At 36.1% G+C, this 18,971-nt stretch overlaps 1 protein-coding gene across 1 annotated transcript in view; it reads right to left on the reverse strand.

Moving 5' to 3' along the window:
- LOC126966674 (interference hedgehog-like) overlaps positions 1-18,811 on the reverse strand; it is an 86,128-nt gene extending 67,317 nt beyond the window's left edge. Inside the window, exon 1 of the mRNA XM_050810816.1 lies at positions 18,671-18,811. The gene's annotated coding sequence lies outside the window, so the exon portion shown is untranslated. The remainder of the gene's footprint in view (positions 1-18,670) is intronic.
- Between the last annotated feature and the right edge of the window lie 160 nt (positions 18,812-18,971).

Genomic DNA, 18,971 nt, shown 5'->3' on the forward strand with positions numbered 1-18,971 from the left:
GTTAAAATAGTTCGATACCTAATATAGGTGTTATATATATAATGTTGGAGTCAGTATGAATATGAATAAGTAATATATTTGGAACGGGCCAGGGGCTATTCGATGGCTTATTCTTACACATAGTATTAGCGAAAGATATATAAAACTTCACCAAGTGACTCATTGGTTTCAATGGTGGAGCCGTTTTGAGACCGTAGGAATATAGAAATTATTATTTTTATAACAATGGATTTCCGTTTTGCGACGATAAAAAAATGTATTCACATTTCACTATATAGATAAGTAGAAATTATGAAAAAAAAAAACGTATTTACTTATTGAAAACCACAAATTTTCATGTTTACTGCAAGGATTTGATCCTGTAAGAGTTGATGTAACGAAAAATAGATATAACATTATTGAAATTTTTAAATTCGCTTTAAAAATCTTAAAACTAGTCTCAAGCAAGTTTAATACCGCTTGTAATCCCAGCAATTACAATATCAGAATTGAAGTTTTAAAGACCATAGCCAATTGTAGAAGCACGGAGGTCATAAAATTATGGTTATGGCTTTTATGAAATTCTCATATTCAGACGGATTAACGATTGGGAGCGTTTTGCGTGCTTAGATGTTGTAATTTTTGATGAAGGTAGTATTATCTTGTTTTCCCTGTTAATGCAGGTTGTAATGAAAATCACAAAATATTAAAACAATTCAAAGCGTTTGGTGGGATAATTTTAAAATGGTGCGTAGTTCCGAAATAATTTATTATCAGTGATTTGATTTACCAGTGTGAGGCTCCATTGCACAGGAAGCCAGCCAGATTATGGGTAGGTACCACAACGGCGCCTATTTCTGCCGTAAAGCAGAATTTTGTAAGCATTACTGTGTTTCGGTCTGAAGGGCGCCGTAGCTAGTGAAATTATTGGGCAAATGATACTTGACAACTTATGTCTCAAGGTGACAAGCGCAGTTGTAGTAGTGCCGCTCAGAATTTTTGGGGTTTTTCAAGAATCCTGAGCGGCACTACATGTAATGATCAGGGCGTATCAATTTCCATCAGCTGAACGTCCTGCTCGTCTCGTCCCTTATTTTCATAAAAAAAAGTATAAGTATTAACTTCCCAACGTAATTAGTTTCGCTAACATTCACACGTGCAACGGTAATCATCTTGAAAGCCACAGATAATGTCATCTGATAGCCGGCATGGATGTGTCATATTAATAACGGCTTCAAAGAGAACAGCCATCCGTTGTTCTTATCTGGCTCATCTCTGATCTCGATACCATTCTAGTTCGATATCTATGAGCGTTATAAATGTGGAATAATAATCCTACAGTTCTTAATCTAGTAAAAGTCTCCGGCTGAGTTTCTAAGCAACGTTAATGTAATAAATATAATATAAAACCAGTGGTGTTCAAACGGTCGATCCCGATCGACCTGTCGATCGCGAGTGCGTTTTGAGTCGATCTCGAGAAAAAAATCCGATATATTCACAGATTTCTTTTATTTATTGATTTAAGTAACTAAAACAAAATTTAATGAATAAACTACTCACATTTTTTCAATCCACAATTAGGTCAGAATAACCCCCTCATCACTTTCTTTTATCGAAATAATCCCCTGCTAGCGGCAAAAGGCGGCGAACGCGCGGTACTCGTTAAAGAAAAGCCGAAAAACCAATAAACTCGCAATTTTGAATAATTATGAGTTATTTCATTGACATTTTAGAGCAGACCTACACTTACCTCAAGGTAGTTTTGTGCACAATATGCATTTTATAAGTCAACTAATAAAATGCATATTGTGCGCAAATCTAAACATGCATGTCACGATGCACCTACCTAGACGACAATCCTTCATCATACATACTTGCAGGCTTTCAGAGTCGATGGATCGTAGTCTAACAATTTTTAGGTAGATCGTCAGCAATTCAAGCTTGAGCACCCCTGATATAAACTATAACTATATTGTTTTACTTATTAATTTAAAAAAAAAGAGGATTTCTTCTCCAAGGAAATCTGCCTTCTGAACGAGTTGTATGAGAAAATTACATATTTCAAATGTAACGCCCTGTACTTTCCCCGGGGCATAAAAAGAATAGGGGAGTCCCAGGCCCATGGGTGTCGTAAGAGGCGACTAAGGGCTTTTTAGAAGTGGAAGAGTCACGCTGCCGTCTTTTGACGTCAGCACAATCAGGCCAGACTCGTCCGGGTTAATTACCACACTCGCACAGAATACCGGCGTGAAGTAGCGGCCTAGTGCCGCTAAGTTTCGCATGGGTTAGTGTCGAGGACCGGTAGCCTTGAGTTTCCCTTTCACCCCCTCGCGCTCGTCCTGTTGCGTCAGTGCGGTTTGCAGTTTCATAACCCTTAGGTAGGTACACGTCGTTATAATTTATGCCATCACTGCTTTGTTTTTAACCGACTTCAAAAAAGCAGGAGGTTCTCAATTTGTCGTCAAAAAAAATACCGACGAATTGAGAAGCTCCTCCTTTTTTGAAGTCGGTTAAAAATAACAATAATCGTTACTAGAATAAGATTAATTAATTAGAACGTATAAAAAAAACGCAATTATATTCATACTTTTTAGTGCATATTATATCTATTCTTTTGGAATAGTGTGTTTGAAGCTGTTTCTTTTTTTGTAAAATTTTTGTTTGGTTATAATATGTATGATTACCACAAGTTATATTTTTGTGGTTGTATGTGTATAATTCAGTTACGATTTTTTTTACACAAAATGTATTATTTTATTTGTTATGTTATTCATGTTGCAATTTAAATAAATCAGCAATATATTGTCGCGTAGCAACGCTTCGACGTACATGAAGAGAGTTGTCAAACTTCATGTTTTATTACGTTCCGGACGTTCTTTCCCGGTTAGGGTACCCGTCCGCATCGTCCCGTAAGGAACTTCGTTCCGATAAACCGTTCTTAATTTATTAATAACTAATAACTAGCGGACCCAACAAACGTTGTATTGCCATTTATAGTAATAAGAAAAAATCAAAAATTAAAGTTTGTTTTTTACCTCCTGAGAAAGTTAGAAAGATATAAATATTATTATTCTAATTAGTTATTCATTTTCAACTATTATTTCAATTTGATTTATGAACGACGGGGGACATATCAAAGGAACAACGAAATTGTTGTCTTTATTTAATTCCAAGCATTTTCATATGTATTTACCTTCTAAACCGTCTCTGGACCTCCACAAATAATTCAAGACCAAACTTAGCCAAATCAGTCGAGCCATTCTCGAGTTTTAGCGAGACCAACGAACAGCAATTCTTATATATATATATATAATAATATCCCAGTGATGCATGTTTTACACACCGTAAGAAAGCGACGATGTGACGTCATCGACGTCAGGACTAGACATAATGTAACCAGGAAGTACCAATAAATAAACAAAATAATATGACATGGCAATAATATTATTCACTTGATCGACGAGAGATATAAATGACATAGTAAATTATATAGATAATAGTATACGTACGTGATCCCTCAGACATACACATTTGTATTGTTATGTCTACAAAAATCGTATTCATAATTTCCCAATACAAGTGTCCTAAGACAACTTACTGGGAAGTCTCAACCACTAAAAAAATGTATATGTAATCTTTGAAATAAACGAAATTTATTTATTATTTATTTATAATATAACATATTATATGACAAATATTAATATAATGTAACGTTATACAAATGATTTAAGTTTTCTTTAGTGTTCATTCCGCCAATATTTGTTTTTAAACAATTCGACACGTGTTTCGCCTCTACACGAGGCATCCTCAGGACGTGTTGTCTCGCCAAAATCTTGCACATGTCATCATGTCTCGATGTAGAGGCGAAACACGTGCCGAATTGTTTAAAAACAAATATTGGCGGAATTAACATTAAAGAAAACTTAAATCATTTGTATAATTATGGATTTCCGCAAAGTAACGCCTACTTCAATAAATTTTAATGTAACGTTTACCAGTGGGAGGCTCCTTTGCACAGGATGCCGGCTAGTTTATGGGTACCACAACGGCGCCTATTTCTACCGTGAAGCAGTAATGTGGAAACATTACTGTGTTTCGGTCTGAAGGGCGCCGTAGCTAGTGAAACTACTGGGCAAATGAGACTTAACACCTTATGTATCAAGGTGACGAGCGCAATTGTAGTGCCGCTCAGAATTTTTGGGTTTTTCAAGAATCCTGAGTGGCACTTCATTGTAATGGGCAAGGCGTGACAATATCCATCAGGTCAACGTCCTGCTCGTCTCATCCCGTATTTTCATTAAAAAAAAAACAGAAATTGAAGGGACATATTCCTTAAAATAAATGGGGGAGGTAATGTTTATAAAAATCATTTTTTTGTTCATTTCTGAGATTTTATGTTGTTGTCGTGATAGTAATAATAATGCAGAGAGTTATCGAGTGGGCTCTTTATTAAGGTTTTTTGTAGACTCTTTTAGCCAGCATTGTATTACAATGTAGAACAGTACCTACATAAGGGTCAATGTCACTTGGCCTAATGCTATCAGCTGTTGCGGCGAAATACATTGCTGCTTTTTGGTTTTTTATAACTTTAGGGACTATTAATAAATTTATTTACCTAATTATTTATTAAGCCTTGTATTTGTAATTATTATGCATTGAATTGATTTTTTATTCAAAAAAAATAATATACTTAAGTATTCTATATATCATATTTTTTGTATTTTGGAAATTATCAGTGCTAGTATCTTAAATAGTATTGTGTAGTATAATCACTTGCAAACCAGTGTTTATCCTCAAAAAAGTAAAAAAGCATAAATGAATTATTTAACAAAACCCAATCTATGCGTTTAAAAATCCAATTTATAAAATTGTGTATTCAGATGTAGAAATAATCTTATTAACTACAAGCTAATGCCCACGACTTCGTCCGCATAGATAAAGGGTTTTTAAAAATAAGCAGCAAGTTTGGAAAAAAAAAGTCCTATTCCAGTTTCGGTTCCCGTTTTCGCTCACGTTCCCAACATATTATATGAATCTTATTTCGAGAAAGATTGTTATGGCAAACTAAACTGCTGTTGGTATAGTTATAGCTCATCGACGTGAATTTCACTTTTTCACAAATCCCGCGGGAACCATGGTTATTATAATTTAATCAAAATTGGTTCGGTAGCTCCGGCGTAAACGCGTATCAAAAAATTTCGAATTTTAAGACATACTTAGAATCATTAACCTGTATAAATACCACTGGACAGGCTATTCCTTAAGTTTGACAACAAATGTTTGTGCCTATTCGAAGCGCCACTCTCGAGCGTCCAGAGAACATTTTGACGTATAATACAAATGGCTGCGAAGGAACGTACAATACTCTGAAGTATTTTTGCATCATGAATTAACTTCGTTCGTTTTCCGTGTTATTTATACTTTAAGAATCAACGTAATAAAGTACCCATTTTTTTTTTGTAAATAGTTTCCCACCATCTATCGATGTTTGCTGAGGTTGTCATCACTAGTTTTAGTACCGCAGACTCTCGCTACATGGCCATCAGTCCAGTGGTATATTATATAGTAGAGTTAGTCAGTGCTTAGAATGCATTTTCAGGTAACAGCAAATAAGTATCATAGAACAATACAGCCTATTTCTATATACGTATCAAATTATATACCTAATACATACTATATGTATCAAATTTTATCATAAGTTCGGGTTGTTTTGCCGCCTACTAGTCTAATATTGAATACGGAAATGAGCATTAATTCAATTTCTTCGGTACAATAAGAAGTTATTGTATTTCCTAAGCGCTTCTCACAAATATAATCAACATAAAATCCTCGGTTTCATAACAAAAAGACATTTGGAACAAGAAATTACAACTCCGGGCCGCAAGGAGCACTTTATCCAGATAAAGAATGGGAAAGTCTGTTTCTTTGATCCAAAGTGAATCGTAAAAAATGATGATGATTAATGGTCTAAATAATGGGAGAATTTTACGTGCCAGAAGTAAAACGAAAAGTACCGTATATAATCTGTGACACACCAGTAGGTATTAATATTTTATTTCGCTGTTTTCTTACTTCCAAATAATAAAGACCGTTATCAATTTTGTCCTGATATTTCTTTAGATTTCTAGTAGTTTAATAATGTAGGTATTGATAGTAGTTTAATAATGTAGGTATTGATAGTAGTTTAATAATGAGTTTCTTGCTACTTCTTCTCATTAGCTCAACCCGAAGTAGCGGTAAATTCAATAAGAAACAATATTTATATATTTTTTTTGACATTCATAAGTGTCATTTTTGTGACCTACATGAATAAAGTGTTTTTGAATTTGAATAATGTAGTAATTGATAGTGGTGTCTTTACAAGGGAGATATCACACGCCTTGATACCTTCCACATGAAGTGTCTTCGGGCGATTCTTCGGGTGAGATGGCAGGATCGTGTGCCAAACTCGGAGGTTCAACTTGAGCTAAGCTCGCTGGAATGGAGTGTATGCTACACGTGTGTGGACACCTTGTACGCATGGAGTATTCCAGATTACCAAAAAAGGTATTTTACTCTGAGCTTAGCTCAGGTAAACGAAAGCCTGGAGGACAGTTTCTGCGTTACAGGGATGTCTTAAAACGCCACTTGACTGCAATTGGCATGTCTTGTGAGTCATGGGAGGAGCTTGCAACGCAGAGGTCGGAGTGGCGAACTGCTGTCAACACGGGTATAGAAAACTGTGATCGTTCCCGTCTTGAAGACCTTGACGCCAAACGCCTGATCCGAAAAACTCGACCCAAGCCCTCCTACAACTATACTCGCAATTCAAGTGGGTCTCTTTACTGCGCTTCTTACAATAGGACCTTCAAAACAAAATTTGGTTTTGCGAGTCATGCTCGCGCTCATGCAAGAGCCCAGGCGAAGACGAGCTAAGGGTGTCGCCGTCGACGGATACGTCTGGGAGGACATCATCAACATCAATTGATAGTAGGTAGTAGCGGATGACCCACCAGATGTTAGCGGTGTAATGTGATACGACCTCAATCCCTTTGCCTGCTACGTATGCCCGTCATCGTATCGCCTATTACTGATAATAATTGTTAGCTTCACTACGCATAAGAATTAATATGTAAACAATTTGTTTGTTTAAAGTGATATTCCTCACTTCTGAGATTAATAATAATAATAATTAATAGTCACGGCTGGATCACTTGGCGTTGCGTAGAGACCTCGCTTCATTGTGTGTCTTCTACCGCATTTATCACGGGGAGTGTTCCGAAGAGCTGTTTTACCTGATTCCTGCCGCCGAATTCAGTGGCGGTCCTCCACAGTGCGGTTTTCAAGGTGCTTTCTTCCACGTACTACAAAGCTGTGGAATGAGCTTCCTTGTGCGGTGTTTCCGGGACGATACGACATGGGTACCTTCAAAAAAAGCGCGTACACCTTCCTTAAAGGTCGGCAATGCTCTTGTGATTCCTCTGGTGTTGCAAGAGAATGTGGGCGGCGGTGATCACTTAACACCAGGTACGCTCGTTGTCCTCCTATTCCATAAAAAAAAAACTTAAAATAAAATTATGCGGGAATCAATTTCGTAATATGCAGTTTTTGGAGTTGAGCAGGTTATCAACTACAAGCCTGTAGATGGAGCCACAACATAAGAGTTGAACAAGACATACCAAAATTTATGAACCATACGTCACTCGAACGGTTGGCTAGTACGGAACCCGAGAGGCGCGGGTTCGTGTCCCGCATTTTCCATTAATTTTGGTTACAAATTTAATTTGTAATGTTAATATTATGTATAAGCATTTTTCTTTCTTTCTTTCAAAGAGTTATACACATCTGCGTTGGCGACCGTTGATGAAGGAATACATTACTTATGAAAGAAGTCGTGAGCTCTAAAATTAGTATACTAACAGTACAATAAGTCCAGGATACATCATTGCACAAAAAATTTGCACAAAAACAGGCTCATGAGAAATCCGTTTAGAATCGCTATACGCTACACTATTCGTGGTTTTATAATGCTTTACTACTGTGGTGACATTCTCATATCAATTAATAGGTAAATTAATATTAGGTGGACAGTGTTTCTGCACTTGTTTCCACAACAAAAATTAATGCAAATATACTAGGCCTAGCTGTAAGTTCATGTTAGAATAAAAACTACAATATTAACTTCTTGATAAATAACTCTAAGCAGAGGATATAATTTATATAAACAAGAAGAAAGAAAACTCCAGTTCTAACCCATTCAATTCAGTACAGTCCCGCGGGAGCTACAGAAAAGGTCCGATCTCACGAAGTTCTTGACTTTTGAAATACGAGGTAATGCGGGGAATGTTTCTGACGAAAAATAAACTATTCTAATTTTTCTCAAGAAATGCATTTAAATGTAGCTTTGTGTATTACAGCTCTCGTTTAACTCGTAAAAGTTTCGGCAATGCTGCACAAAAAAACACATGCATATTTACGCTGTTTATTGGTTATTGTGACAGCGATAAATAAAAACATTTTTTGGAGTTTACTCCTTTAGAATCGATTTTCATATAAGGCGCCTGGTATGAGAAAAATATGGACAGTAAAATCTGCTCATCAAAATTTGATAGTAACGTTTTTCTCATTTAAATAAAAACCGACTTTGTCAGCTTAAAAATAAGGTAACAATTAGCATTGTATTTTCCTGTCAGCCACCTATCGTTACTTTTGAAAATTATTTTATTTTGCATTATGAAGTGTTGGGGCTACTGAAAGTTAGTTTCCTAATTACCTAGTTTCCTATGAGATGGCGTTGAACCACAGACACCCCATCTTAGTTCAAATTAAAAACAAATAATACTAGATTAAACGTCATCTAGTGTCACTTTCATAAACTATTGCGTATTTCCAAATCGAACGCTGAATCTTTCGAGTAATATGACAACATAACTTTTTATAATATTGATATTGGTTGATATTATAAAAGACACCAAACAATAATAGTGACACTTCTCATAATAGCAACCATGTGGTATTAATAAATTAAAATCTTCCAGTTCAGTAGGACCTGACAGATTACCATCTTTCCTCTTCAAGGATTTAAAGACATGCATTGCCTTTATTTTATATATTTAATTTATCTTTGCAAACAAGTTGATATCCCCTCCAATGGAAAACAACGAGTGTAACGCATATACCGAAGAGTTCTGATAAATCCGATGTTGAAAGTTATCGACCCATAGGAATTCCATCTTCACCAGCTGAATATTTGAAAATGTTCCCCACAGACTAATTTATTTACAGGTAGTTAAACTTCTGATCATGTCTGTAGATGCAGAAGGTCAGTAAAATCAAATTTGTTAACATTAACAGAACTTATATCAACACAATTAGATATACGATTACAAGTAGATGTGATTTACTTTGATTTTCGTAAGGCCTTCGACAGGGTTAATAATGGCATCCTGCTTGCTATACTTTGTGCTATAGGCTTCCGTCCAAAGCTTCGTAATCTCTTGTCAACTATCTCCGTGATTGGCAGCAATTTATTAGACATGGAATTTATGAATCGAACCCGCTCTGGAGTGAATCAAGGCTAAATCCTAGGACCTTTATTGGAGTTTACTCCTTAAGAATCGATTTTCATATAGGGCGCCCGGTATGAGGAAAATATGGATAGTAAAATCTGCTTATCAAAATGTCATAGTAACGTTTTTGGTGCGCATCATTTCTCGCACACCTTTCACTTTCTTGTATTTTGAAGCTTTATTATATTATTGAAATTTATTTATTATTATACTTTCATAAAGTTAAGTGAAAATTCTATAAATTAATAAGAAAGTGGTGTAAATAATAGTGCCGGAAAATCTAATAAGCACGTGGGGTACTAAGTAAGTTACAATTCATACATTAATATGACATATATTGTATATATAAACACGTGTGCTTTGTATTTATTAAATATTGAATTATCAATGTAGTTGATACAAATTTATATGAGCTATGCACATAATTAAATGTTTAATTTAATATGGAGAGTCTATAATATAGCGCATTTCACGCCAAATAGACAATTTTTAACCTAACCTATTATTTTATTTTTTTAATATCTATATTTTTTTAAATTAATACTCTTTTATTAGCTTATGCTGTATGTATGTTTGTAACCGACTCCATTGGACTTGATTTTATGAAAATAAGGAACGAGACGAGCAGGACATTCAGCTGATGGTAACTAACACGCCCCGCCCATTACAATGCAGTGCCGCTCAAGATTCTTGAAAAACCCAAAAATTCTGAGCGGCACCATAATTGCGCTCGACACCTTGAGACATAAGATGTTAAGTCTCATTTGCCCAGTAATTTCACTAGCTGCGGCACCCTTCAAACCGAAACACAGTAATGCTTACACATTACTGCTTCACGGCAGAAATATGCGCCGTTGGTACCCATGATCTAGCCGGCATCCTGCAAAGGAGCCTCCCACTGGTAAAACATATTTGAATGCAATGAAGAAGGAATAATTTTTTATTATTCAATTTCTATGGGCGCCACAGCGAATAATGGCTGGGTTTAGTTACTAGCTAAACTCGAAACGTGCTTGATGGAATTGAAATTTAATTTTGGCAATTCTACATAAGAACACTCGTTTATTTACGCTGTTTATTGGTTATTGTGGTGGCTATTCATTATAACAATTTTGAATGCAAAGAAGAAGCAAGAATAATGGCTGGGTTTAGTTAATAACTAAGCACTATTAGATGGAATTGAAATTTAATTATGGCAATGCTGCATAAAAACACATGTATATTTACGCTATTTATTGGTTATCGTGATAGCGATTAATAAGAACATATTTGTATTCATACAAATAATTATTGATTTCCGCAAAGTAACGCCTACTTCAATAAAAAAAAAATTATTCAATGAAGAAGCAAATTTTTTTATTATTAAATTCATATCGGCGCCACACTGAAGCGTGGGTTTAGTTCATACGTTACTAGATAAACTCGAAACGTTATTGGCGGAATTAAAATTTAATTTCAGCAATGCTGCATAATAACACGTGTATATTTATGCTGTTGATTGGTTATTGTGATAGCGATTTATAATAACGTATTTCAATGCAATGAAAAATCAAGAATAATTTCTGGGTTTAGTTACTAGCTAAACTCAAAACTGCATAAGAACACAATGTGTATTTACGCTGTTTATTGGTTATTGTGATAGTGCGGTTCATTAGAACATATTATTATTATGCAATGAAAAATCAAATATTTTTTTAATATTCAATTTATATCGACGCCACAGCGAAGTGCGGCTGGGTTAAGTTACTAGCTAAACTCGAAAAGTTATTGATTAAATTGAAGTTTCGGCAACGCTTAATAGGCACACTTGTGTTTAAGCTGTTCAAAGGATATTGTGATACAGTTATTTATATATAATATTTTTTTATTTCATATCGGCGCAACAGCGTAGCATGGCTGGGTTTAGTTACAAACTCAACTCGAAAAGTGCTAAATTCATATCAGCACCACTGTGATACGGCTGGGCTTATCAATCATAAATATTGTGTACTTACGTTCGTTATTAGTAAACTTCTTAGATACTGATAAAATATAGAAGTTTTAGTAATGAAGGCAAACTTTTGTTCCACGCATAATGTTTGCAAAAGTCCTCTCTAAATTTTCAACAAATTTCTTGCATCTTATACTTACATTAGTTATCACATATAATTTTTAGAACTAAAATAGTAGAACGCTCTAAAAGAAATATCGATGTTATTGAAGAAAGAAATACGGCTGGCACTTATCCAGTATAATTTTGAAACCGAGAAGTTGCATTTATCAGTGTTATACAAATATTATATTTAACTAAGTTCTAACAGACCCCAAGAACTATTTAGCTTTTTTATGAGAGGAAATTTATGGAATTACCTACTGTTCAACCAGGATTAAAATATAATAGCGTATAGACGATCTGACAGCCCGATAATGGTTGACTTATTTTGATTTTATTTATGAAAATAAGGAACGAGACGAGCAGGACGTTCAGCTGATGGTAATTGATTCGCCCTGCCCATTCAAATGCAGTACCGCTCAGGATTCTTGAAAAACTTACAAATTCTGAGCGGCACTACAAATGCGCTTGTCACCTTGAGACGTAAGAAGTTGAGTCTGGGCAAATTTCACTATCTACGGCGCCCTTCAGACTGAAACACAGTAATCCTTACACATTATTTTACATTATTACACTTCACGACGCCATTGTGGTACCCATAATCTAGCCAGCATCCTGTGCAAGCCACTGGTAATGTGTGAAATTGTTTCAAGATTAGAAATACAGCAACGATGCATAGAGGGATTAAAACGAGGCATTTAAGATAATTATTATTATTGATGCAGGGTCGCTGTTCTACAAGGCGTCTCAATACCTAATTAAACATTGTTAGTTTTCAAACTGTGCATAAAAGAGATTGCAATCAGTTGATCATGGATTGCAATCAAATGATTCAACTTCGCACCTGAACTGTCATTGATTGCAGTCGGACGCTAGTGTCACCACTACACTGCTAGCCTTTCAGAGAACCGTTGTCCGAGTACTTAGCTAGTAAAGGTATTGTGTGAACAGTTTCAGTTGTCTGATATTATCTCATCCTACATTATTCCACTTAATTGTGATTAATTGGATCTTGAGACAGCTTCAAGAATGTAGGTCTTAAGCTACCTTGTTACTATAATATTATGTTGTCTAGCCGAGTGGTTAGCGATCCTACCTACTAAGCTTGGGTTCGAATCCCAGTAGGTACAAGCATTTATATGATGAATATGGACGTTTGTTTCCGAGTCATGGATGTTTACATGTATTTATGTGTGTTTATATGAATTTATGTATATTTAAGTAAGTATATTGTATTAAATATATCATTGTCTTGTAACCCATAACACATGCTATATATGCTTAACTTGGGGCAAGATAATTTGTGTAAAAAGTGTGTCAATATTATATGAAAACAGAACACTAATGGAAATCTCCTTTTCATAGGATAGTAACTAGATGGGTATGTACCAGAGTAGATTTTAGTCGCGTTGTGTGAAACACCATATCGGTTGGAAGGGCAATGTAAATAGTAAAATTATTGCCCTACTGAAACTTAAAGTGCTGGTGTCTGAGACGTATCACTAAAGCATCAGTTTAGAGACCCTGATATCTTTAGAGCGTACTTAGACTCTGCTTAGACTTTACTTATGTAAAACTACACAACACTATTTAAATAATACATTACGCTAACTATGGGTCTAGTACGAAAGCTCGTAGTCGCTCAGAGGGCAATGGAGAGGGCTAAGCTCGGAGTTTCCCTGCGATATCAGAAATGAGGAGGTCCGTAGGAGAACCAAAGTCACCGACATAGCTCAAATCAATGCGAAATTGAAGTGGCAGTGGAGCTAGCCCGAAGGACAGATAGCCTTAGGTTAGGTCGATACCCATTCGAGGACCGTTGGGTTACCACGTACTGGAAGACGCAGTGTTGGTAGCCCCCTAGAAGATGGAGCATGATCTGGTCAAGATCGCCGGAATAAGTTGGATGAGCAGCGCAGTACTGATCATCGTGGGAGATATTAGGGGAAGGTCTTTGTCCAGCAGTGGACGTCTTTCGGCTGTTAAGTAAGTTCTTATATCGATTTTTACCAGTGGGAGGCTCCTTTGCACAGGATTTCTACCGTGAAGCAGTTATGTGTAAACATTACTGTGTTTCGGTCTGAAGGGCGCCGTAGCTAATGAAATTACTGTTCAAACGAGACTTAACATCTCATGTCTCAAGGTGACGAGCGCAATTATTGTAGTGCCGCTCAGAATTTTTGGGCTTTTCAAGAATCCTGAGCGGCACTGCATTGTAATGGGCAGGGCGTATCAATTACCATCAGGTGAACGTCCTGCTCGTCTCGTCCCGTATTTTCGTAAAATAAGCTTTCGAACGGTTTGCAAAGCAATGAATATGTGGACATCTTGTATGTTATATATAATCAACTAGATGATACCCGCGACTACGTCCGCGTACACACAATATCACTAAGCACGTAGTACTTATAAAAATCTTTATTTCTTATGACAAAACTTAAGATTTATCGTTCATAAAAAATTTAAAATTATTTTGAGCTTAAATTAAGTTTATATTTTACCTGCTGAGAAAGTTGGAAAGATATAAAAATTCAAATTCATTTTAAACTATTCTTTCTGATTTCTGAACGACGGAGGACACATCAATTGTTGTTTTTCCTTTGATGTGTCCCCCATCAAAGGAAAAACAAAAATGCTGTTTTTATTTAATTCTAAGCATTTTCATATTTATTCACCTTTTAAACCTTCTGTCGACTTCCACAAATAATTCAAAAACAAAATTAGGCAAATCGGTCCAGCCGTTCTCGAGTTTTAGCGAGACTAACGAACAGCAATTAATATGTTTCGATAATTTATTGTGACATCAATCAAATTGTCTTTATTTTGTGTAGTGCGAGTGTAGCTCGCAATGGCAGATACTGGGTTCCGCCGATATTCTGTGCAAATAACCAACCCTCCCTACAAAGTAACACTTACAAAGATTTTCAGAACTTTTCTTCTTTCATAACAGGCAACTAGTTATTTTTTTATGGAAAAAGAGAAAAAACGAGCGCACGGGTCACCTGGTGTTAATTGATCACCGCCGCCTACATTCTCCTGCAACACCAGAAGAATCACAGTAGCGTAACTGGCCTTTAAGGAAGGTGTACGCGCATTTTTTGAAGGTACCCATGTCGTATCGTCCCGGACACACCGCACAAGGAAGCTCATTCCACAGCTTTGTAGTACGTGGACGAAAGCTCCTTGAAAACCGCACTGCGGAGGACCGCCACACATCCAGATGGTAGGGATGATATCCTAATTTATGGCTTGTCGTGCGAAGGAGGAATTCGGCGGCACGAATCAGGTGAAACAGCTCTTCGGAACACTCCCCGTGATAAATGCGGTAGAAGACACAATGAAGCGACTTCTCTACGCAACGCCAAGTGATCCAGCCGTTCACAGAGCACTGGGTCCGCGGAATTGGCAAACGCTCGAGATTTCGAGCAAAGCAATAATATATTATGAATGAAATATTATATAAAATAGTTATTTTGCGAAGCGATAACGTTAAGTCAGGAATATAGTTTATTTTTGTTTGCCGTGAATCGTGACTGTTACGCATAAGGTCACTTACACTTAAGATAAGGGAACATTCTTGAGCACATGATCCAATGACCCCTGTAATTCATGCGCATTGACAACAAAACACTAAAAGGTCAAAATCACACGATCCAACTAATTTTTGGAAATAAAATTCATCTGCGCGTGTATTGTCTTTGAATTCCTAAACGGCACAATTAATTTTGATAAAACTTTCGTGCGGTTGTTTGAGTGGGCTCTGGAGTCGCTCCATCTGTCTTAGGGGGCGTCCATAAATTACGTGAGGTGTTTTTTTTAAATTTTTGTCCCTCCCTCCCCCCCTAGTGAGGTGTCGTGAGATTTTATTCAACCCCCTCCCCATCCCCCAATCTCACGTGAGATTTTTCAAAATGGGGGTTTCTTACGTAAACGCGTTGGATTGTTATTGTAAAAAGAAAAAGAAAATTTGCTTCGTGCTTTTATTTACGACTAGTTAAGACTAGTAATCAATAGTGCTGAGAGTTATAAGTGTAATAAAAATTTAACAATATAATACTTACTTAAATCGTAAATACTGTGATTAAAAAAAGAATAATAAATAAGATCTCAAGAGAGACTATTGGATCCAACATGTCCATATGATAAAATGTGTCAAAATAGTATATTTTTTTTTGATTCAATTAGAACAAAATTGCGTGATATTTGCCGAGACTCCCCCCTCTCTGCAACGTAAGATTAGTTGAGATTTGACTCGACCCCCTCCCCCCTTAAACATCTCACGTAATTTATGGACGCCCCCTTATCAATAAACACGATGTAAAGTTAGAACCAAGTTTAAAATTACTTCTCCATGTCATGTCAGGAAGGAGGTAGGCCAAAAACACAGGTTCTAAAAAATTCTTGGAGCCTCTGGCATTTCTCCATTCAATAAAATTACCATATATTTCTCCCGGGATTTTGCAGGTTTTTTTTTATGAAAATAAGAGACGAACAGGACGTCACCTGATGGTAAATGATGCGCCCTGCCCATTACAATGCAGTGCCGCTCAGGATTATTGAAAAAACCCAAAAATTCTGAGCGGCAGTTAATACTCATTTGCCAAGTAATTTCACTAGATACGGCGCCCTTCAGACCGAAACACAGTAATGCTTACAATTACTGCTTCACGGCGGAAATAGGCGCCGTTGTGGTACCCATAATCTAGCCGGCATTCTGTGCAAAGGAGCATCCCACTGGTAAAAAAGGTAAGACATTATCCACCATATTTCTTGCGTCACTTCTAATACTCTCAGTGAGTTAAATCTATAATTTCATTGGCACTTGAAGAACTTATTTTTCAAAACAAAACCATGAATTTCTAACAATCCGAGAAAATTGACGAAAACGCGGGCAGTATAATAATAATAATAATGACACACTTTTTACACAAATTATCTTGCCCCAAGTTAAGCATATATATAGCTTATATTATGGGTTACAAGACAATGACATATTTAATACAATATACTTACTTAAACATACATAAATTCATATAAACATACATAAATACATTTGACCATCCATGACTCGGAAACAAACATTCATATTCATCATATAACCTACCGGGATTCGAACCCGGGACCTCCAGCTTAGTAGGTAGGATCGCTAACCACTCGGCTATACAGGTCGTACAGTATAGTTCGCGCGCTCTTAATCAGCCTAGCGAATCTCTCTAAGAAAAAAAGCGGCCAAGTGCGAGTCGACGTCGCCCTTGAAGGGTTCCGTAGCAGCAAGTAACATAATATAAAACTTCTTGTAGTTCGTTATAACTTTGATCGATGTTTTAATAATAGAGTATTTTTTAAATCACGTTATTTATGACGTATTAAAAAATCTGCTTACTAGATCTCCTTCCAATCAATTTTCGGTGGAAGTTTGCATTGTAATGTACATCAATATTTTTTTTTTTGTTTTACATTCTCTTATTTTAGAAGTTACATGGGGGTTTACTACGTTGGAAGTGTCTCTGGCGTACACTATTCAGTTTATAAAAAAATATATATTGGAAACGTCAATATCAATTATTAGTTTTTCAGGTATTGCATAGCTACTATCGCGGGCCTTGAGCGTGGAGACCGAATCCAGAAATTCCGTAACGAAAATAACCTAACACTTACTTACTAGATCTATATAGATATATCTGTCTTTTTGTGCAGAAGGTCTCAGGTTCGAGACTGGGGTACGTCTTCATTTTTTTTAATTTCTTTATTTGTATTCTTCGTGATAAAAATCACGTTTTTTAATTTAAATTATTATCACAAGCATTTTTATTTAATTTCACCTGTCCCGTTGTCTGTCTGTAATCAAATCTTGCACGTTAATATTTTACTCACTTCCCGTTTGCTTAATTTTATCAGAAAAAATATACTGCATAAATAAAAAAATAAATAATTATAATTGCATAAGTTGATATAATATGCTATGCAATAGCTTTACCGCGGCAGTCCCCGAGTGCAACACGTCTTTTTTTTCTATTTTTGTGTGAAAATATTATGTAATCTACTTACCAAGTTTCAACAGTATAGTTATTATAGTTTCGGAAAAAAGTGGCTGTGACACACGGATGGACAGACAGACAGACAGACATGACGAAATTGCAAATTGCAAAAAACGGAACCCTTATAGAGGTTGCTAGAATACCCTAAAAAGCGATTCACTCGATTGTATGAAACGCGCAGTCATTGACAGATGACGGCTATAATCTTTTAAAAAGCGGCCAAGTGCGAGTCGGACTCGCCCATGAAGGGTAGTAGTAAGGTTGTAGTTCGTTGTAACGATTTATGACGTATTAAAAAAAATACTACTTACTAGGTCTCATGCAAACCAATTTTCGATGGAAATTTGCATGGTAATGGACATCGTGTATAGTTCTTATAGTTAGGAAAAAAAGTGGCTGTAACATACACGGACAGACAGACACGACGAATCTATAAGGGTTTCGTTTTTTGCCATTTGCCTACGGAACCCGAAAAGCTGCTAGTTTCATATAAGCCACGGACACAAATTTTTCTTCATTCAAATTGTACGAAAATAATGTTATTTTATTAAAGAAAGTTTAATTTGCACAATTATTTAGTACCTTACAACAATATTTTAACTTTGCAATAAATACACCCGAACCATTCATAAAGCTCTAATAAATAATAATTAATTAATAACATTAATTCATTGAACTTTCGTTCAAGTGCTACCGTAAGATGTTCGGAGCACTATCGCATCCTAATGAAGTTACGACTTTAAACACCGATTTAATCCGCTAAAAATAGTTTAATGTTTTTAACTTCCTTCCCTAAATATTGTATTGACATTATTAATTAGAAATGCAAAATACGAACAGTCTTAACTCATATACTTAACAAATCAAAGTAATTGAAACTAGTTCAAACCAAGCCAGTGAGTATTATTATTGTTTTGATTCAAGTTTTTGAAGCAAGGTGCGTTCAAGACACCAAGTTGACCGCCGCATTCTTGAGACATTTCAGCGCAACTGCATTTGCGATCAAAACTTACCAATTTCAATCCTGGGTCAAAAAGCCACACGTTTCTAACATATATCTTGCCACAAACAAACAGTATTTTAACACGCTAATTAATCATTTGTTTAAACACTTTGTAAATGTCACACACAACCGAATGACCGGCGGATAACAGGCAAACTGGATTGGGCCGCTGGCCCGGCGCGGAATGCTTTTGTTTTATCTCTTTTTAACTTGAGGTGTTTCTATCGCCATCTCGTTCTAAAGAAAGGCGCCAGTGAATGCAGGCGGGCGCCCGCGCCGTTCGCCTTCCTTCGGGATGACTTCGAACAAAA

This window comes from Leptidea sinapis, chromosome 11 (assembly GCF_905404315.1).
Source record: "Leptidea sinapis chromosome 11, ilLepSina1.1, whole genome shotgun sequence".
Classification (NCBI taxonomy): domain Eukaryota; kingdom Metazoa; phylum Arthropoda; class Insecta; order Lepidoptera; family Pieridae; genus Leptidea; species Leptidea sinapis.